Below are 6,000 nucleotides of genomic sequence, written 5' to 3' on the forward strand. Positions count from 1 at the left end.
GAGGGTTAAACAGCATTACGGAGTATACACAGCAGTTGTCAGTATACACAGCGGTAGTCACAATGATGGCCACAATGCCTATAACAGGTAGCACTCTGAGAAGCTAAGTACAGTACTGTAGCACTTTACACATGTGGCGTGGGCCAGGCCTGCATATGTCTAGTGGCACTACAAGTCAGAGCCTCTGGCTGATTCTCTGTTCTAGTGCCCAGAGTGTATTGTGGAGAGGAGACAGTACAGGAGCGCATTTCCCTCCAACAAACGTGTATCCTGGAATCTGGTTGGCAATGTAATCATGTGGGAAAATCCAAAATGGCTGCAGCTATGCTACACCGCTGCAACTGACAGGGTAAACACCAGGCACACAAACATCAGTGCCATCACAGGTCTCAAGGATGGCAGAAGTGACCAGGGAGGGCATGGATGGCAGTAACGTGACACTGCCTGAGCCGGTAACTGGGGCTAAGATGTGTAATAATCATTTTATTATATCACAGGTTCTCAAACAGTGCATGTTTTCCATGTCTCCACACTGAATCAAGTGAAATAATTAGCTCCACCTGTGGACCTTTTAAAATGTGTCAGTGAGTAATGATTACACCTGTGCACCTGCTGGGTGACCTGCAAAACGTGAACTGTGTGGGGTCCTGAGGACTGAGTTTGAGAACCACTGTATTATATTATGTAAGCACTGTATCTTTTTTGTATATTTTATGCATATTTAATAAGCTGATGTCCTTATTGCTCCAACCAAATCCAATGCATGTATGGAAGTGATAGACTGCTCATCTATCTTAGCCTTATGTATTGTGAGAGGGAGAAATATTGACGTGTTAGTTATTTTATGTAGAGTTGCTTCATTCTGTAATTAAGAGATAGGTATTTGCTTCCTTTAATATGTGGTGGCAATTACCAGCAGTGGCGGAACTCCCGGAGACAATGGAGTCATTTGCCGCTGGGCGTCAGCCCTGAAGGGGGCACCTGGCTCCATTGTCCCCGGGAGCTGCATGGAGAAGGAGCGCCGCTGATCGGCGATCCACCTCCATTGGCGTAACTACGGAGGGTGCACTGGATGTGACGAGACTTTCAATTTCTGAGACAGGTCAGAGCTGCTGTAACTGTGCGTGAGAGGCCGATGTGCTTCAATGTTACCAATGTATACGCAGGACTGCGAGGTATTACGGATGTGAGAAAGCAGCAGTGGACATCTCTATGCTGGCTGAGCTGTGGCAGGCATTAGCATAAGTTCGCAGCTTCCTTACATGCGATTACGCAGCTGCGATCAAAATTGTGATCAGTGCTGAATCAAGCCCAAAAGTTGGCACTTGGCATGAATGCTCTTTTGTGAATTATCCTTAGAAAGTCAATCTTATTAAGCTTAATATTTACTTCCTGGTATGTAGTGATTGATTTTCCATATTGCTGATCAAAGTCCTCGTCTATAGTTTTCATACTTTTCTAACTACCAGAAGGCATAGCATATGTGTTGAATTAACCATTTTTGTTTGTGGTGATACTGGAAATCACACATGAGCAAATCTGCACATTATTAATTAAAGGAATGTCATTAGGAGGAGGATTAGTAAAAGAAAAGCTTTCACAAGTGCAGTGTTAGCTGTTGTAGCTCTTTATCCCACGGGTTACTGTTACACATTTATTGGAAAATATCCAATGTGTACGCTATAGTCATTGTGTACAATGAATAGAGTGCCCCGAACAAGTCATACAAATGTGATCACACTATTTATTGGATTTAAGCATAAGAACCTATACATGCCAATAATTAAAGGCAATATAAAGCACCAGATGGGATAATATATGTGTGAGAGGATAACTTTATGTAACCTGAGTGTGGGGGGGTGGTATTAAATGAATGGTGCATGAGTTCAGGTGATAATCATTTAATGGTTAGTGGGGGCTATTACATTTTAGTGGGGTCATTTAAGTTGCTGGTGAAGACTATTTCATTTATTAGTGGGGTTAATAGATAAGGTTGGGTCTTGGGGCAATTAATTTAGTGCTAAGGTGTTTTGTTAGACTTTAATTGTACGTGGGACTGAAATGGGTAAGCGTAGGGCTATTTATGAAATGTGGGTGCTATTAATTTATTGTCAAGGTTGTTTGTTGGGAAATAAATCTATTAATTAAATGTGAATGTTATAAATTTAACACTGGGCTGATTGAGGGGGAATAGATCTACATGAATTTTGTTAAAAAGACAGGACTGGGGCATAGACATTTGTCTGATGTACATCTGGTGAGTGCTAGAGGGCAGATGCATTGACATGTAATAATGATGATGACAATCAGCGACAACTGCTAACCCCTCTGATTAATTGATTACAGATTGACCTATCTTATACGTATAGAAAAAAAATTGAAAAGAACATGCCAGCTCTCGGATTTACCCATATTGTACAACAATATAATACAAAATTCCCATTCTTTTATTGGCTAGATGCACACAGATTTGCAGTATATTATTAACAGTGCCGATAGCAAAAAATCTGTTTTGTATATATATTCTGTTTTGTATCCATCATTAATACTACCAATACTGCAATATGGGGTGAATCCGAGCACAGGCATATTTTTTTTCTGTTTAAAAATTTTGCCTAGTGCTATCATGGCTGGTTCCAATCAGGGCTATAAATGGCCTAATTGGGTGTGACTCACAAGCCAGCCCTTGTCTAGATGTTTTTATCCCTATATCTGCGAGGCAGGGCCATTACGCCAATTACGCAAGCGCGTAGAGCACCAGCCATCAGAGGGCGCTGTGAAGCCACTGGTCTGCAAATTAAGGTACCGGCGCCTCTGAGTGGGTGGAGACAGGACCAGCTCCAGGGTTCTGAGCACCCTGTGCCGGCTCTTGACAGAGCGCCCCAACCTCGCGCCCCAACAAAGAGAACAAGACACGGATTCATCTCTCTACTGACAGTCGATCCGGATCTGCAAATACATTAAACTAATGTCCGCCCAGTAAGGACTATGGTTGCCAGTGCCTTGTAAATCTCCAGCTACGCCTCCTCTGGCTGCGCAACGTGGCGTGATGATGTCACGCCAGCGCCGCACACCCGCCCGCTCGCTTGCTGTGCATGTCTGCTTGACTGTGGTGTGCTCCAGCTTCAATGCTGTGCCTGTGCCAGTGATGAGTAGCTGCTACTCCTCCCAGGATGCCCACATTTTTTTGGAAACAAAGAGTAAGCAGCCATCACTCACCTGCTGCCTGTCGCTGCCTTGGAGGGAGTAGGGGTTAAGGCCCCCATACATCAGAGATTGATTGCAGCAATCGTGCAATTTGCAATCGATTGTGTATAAAAATCTTTCCCTTTTTTAATCAATTGTGGCAATTCTGCAATCTGTAATCGATTGAAAATGGGAAAGTTTTTATACACAATCGATTGAAAATTGCACGATTGATGCAATCAATCTCTGATGTATGGGGGCCTTTAGAAAGGAAGGGGGTGCATTATATAAATTGATTTAGTTGATTAAATTGAATGTTTAATGAAATGATCATAATTCTATATGTGTGTATATATATATATATATATATTGTCTTTAAAAAAGTAATTAACATATTTACTGTTGGGAGTATATATATATATATATATATATATATATATATATATACACACATACATACATACATATACACACACACACACACACACACACACTTTAATGCTGATTTAATCTGTTGGGACACATGTATTCAGTTATCTGCGGGCTTTACCCTACAGCTTTGGGTAAGTGGCTAGGATTATTCAATTACTGATAAGCCCACAAGTTTCCCCCAGGGTACATTTAATGCTTTTTTTTCTACGTAGAATCTTGAGCTGATTGGAAAAATCTGCATTAAATGAACACTCAGGGCTAGTTGTGGGCAAACTAAGGGCAGTACTTGAATACCCCCTACCACTTATCACGAGGTCTAAAGCTATATTTTGTGCCAACGGCTGGCTAACCATGAGGTATAATTAAATAGCTCCGGGCACTTAACCCAGAAGCGCATGCACATGGCATCTACACAGTGCGGGGAGAGTCTCTGGGGGCAGCCCAGCATCTCTGGGAGTGCTGGGCATGCCCCAACAAGTGACTAAATGGTCGTGTGAGGCATGGCCACGCCCCTGCCATGAGACCACTGCCCCTTTGCGAGCGGCACGCGCTGTCTCCCGAGTTAAATGTGTGGCTCGTGGGTACGGCTTTTCCCATGAGACAACACCCCTTTAATTTTTCAGGCTCGTGGCTTCGGTATGCAGTCCGCAAAGGGACGCCGAAATCTATCTTCGCTTACCAATAAAATTAGGCTTGGACCGGCCCTGCTGAGAGGTGAGTGCGCAAAACTGCAATTTAATAGTGTGTTGGGTATATATGCTAGTGTAGGATTTGCAGAGAATTAGGGTCTCTTGATGTCAGGCTGCAAGCTTAAATGTTTTGTTCAAAATATGAACAAACGCCCCATGTTTTTATTTGCTAGATATACACAGATTTGCAGTATATTATCTTATTTGCATTATATAATATATACACTTCTATTTGGACTGTCTCAGTTATAAAATGCAAATTATTAACAATTTTTTTCCCTATTATTTTTAAAGGTGAAAACAACAGATGTTTGTGTTGAATTTAAACGGTTTTTGTATTTCTGTTTGTATTTAACTGTGTTATATATGGAACATGCATTTTTTTTCCCTGTGACAATTTTACCGTATTTTTATATTTTGAACAAATAGGGTAATGCAACTTTAGCACTTACTACTAAAGGGGGTATCCAATTAGCAGTGAACGGCGAAAAACAGGGATTCTTCACCTATAGTCTGTTTTCAACAGAAATAATAGGATATTTCGGGCGAAAACATAGTATCCGTGATAAGTTCATGGACCTACTGTAAGTGTTTATTTGTACACTATTGTGTGATGTGAGTATACAGGCATGTTACTGCTGACATAAATTTGGCACAGATGCTAGATGCATCTTGAGATACATCTGAACATAAGCTTGTAAATGCCCTTTTGCATGAATACGTCTTTTTCCGTTTATGTTCAGGCACAAATACAGATCCCTAGATGAGGCCACAAATATTTTACCTGTATAACTGACACCAAACTTTTGTTATATACACATCTGTAGAAACACCTGAACAGAACACATTTTAAAGCATACTTCTTAGAAATCTGTGAATGGGTGGATAAACCATACAAACAGGGTAAACAGATTTTCTCACTTTTATATTTGCACTTATAATTAAAAATGAATATATACCTGTATAGTAATAAAAGAAATTACAATTGCTCTTGCAAAAAAAAAAAAAGCACTTTTACTCATAAATAAAACAAATGCTATTCTAAGATTATTTAACACGATATATATATTAACAGTGGTATGGTAATTGTGTGTTATGACAATTGGGTAAGGAAGAGGTTAAGAATAATAAAGCATAATAGAGTTACCTCCAGTCCAGTAGCTTAGTTTCCCCTTTTATCAAGTAATGAAAAAGCTGATTGTTTGCTATAAAAGACCTTGTACCTAGTGAACCAGCAGTTATTCTGTATTACATTTATATAATAAGCTTTGATGACAGAGTTAATTCTCCTCCTCCTCATTCTGCAGCTATTGGCTTACAAGTATAATGAAGTATGTAAAAAAAAAAAAAAGAGTAGAGTAAAAGTAAAGAAAGAAATAAAATAGGATGAAGTCGGGTTGTGGAGAAATATGTAATTGAATATAGTAAAAATGTGTCTATTGTGAGCTATAGTTCAAATTATACAAAAATCTGGGTCAGCTTTGTTCCATAGGCTTGAAACACTAACAATCAGTCCAAGAGGCAGCACATGGAGTCATAGTTAAAGGCAGTACCAGGCTTAGTACACAATCAGGCATAGCAGATGAAACCAATCTCAGGGGTTAGGTAAAGTTCCGGGTATGATACAGAAGAGTGAAAGCAGTAAAGGTTTGAACAAATGCATCTTCTAAATGCAACAAACATCCTTTACATA

At 40.1% G+C, this 6,000-nt stretch overlaps 1 protein-coding gene across 1 annotated transcript in view; it reads right to left on the reverse strand.

The window, feature by feature from the left end:
* LOC148508414 (sulfotransferase 2B1-like) overlaps positions 1-5,758 on the reverse strand; it is an 80,668-nt gene extending 74,910 nt beyond the window's left edge. Inside the window, exon 1 of the mRNA XM_088444465.1 lies at positions 5,455-5,758. The gene's annotated coding sequence lies outside the window, so the exon portion shown is untranslated. The remainder of the gene's footprint in view (positions 1-5,454) is intronic.
* Positions 5,759-6,000: the final 242 nt, after the last annotated feature.

This window comes from Taudactylus pleione, unplaced genomic scaffold (genome assembly GCF_031769625.1).
Source record: "Taudactylus pleione unplaced genomic scaffold, aTauple2 ptg000366l, whole genome shotgun sequence".
In the NCBI taxonomy this organism is placed as follows: domain Eukaryota; kingdom Metazoa; phylum Chordata; class Amphibia; order Anura; family Myobatrachidae; genus Taudactylus; species Taudactylus pleione.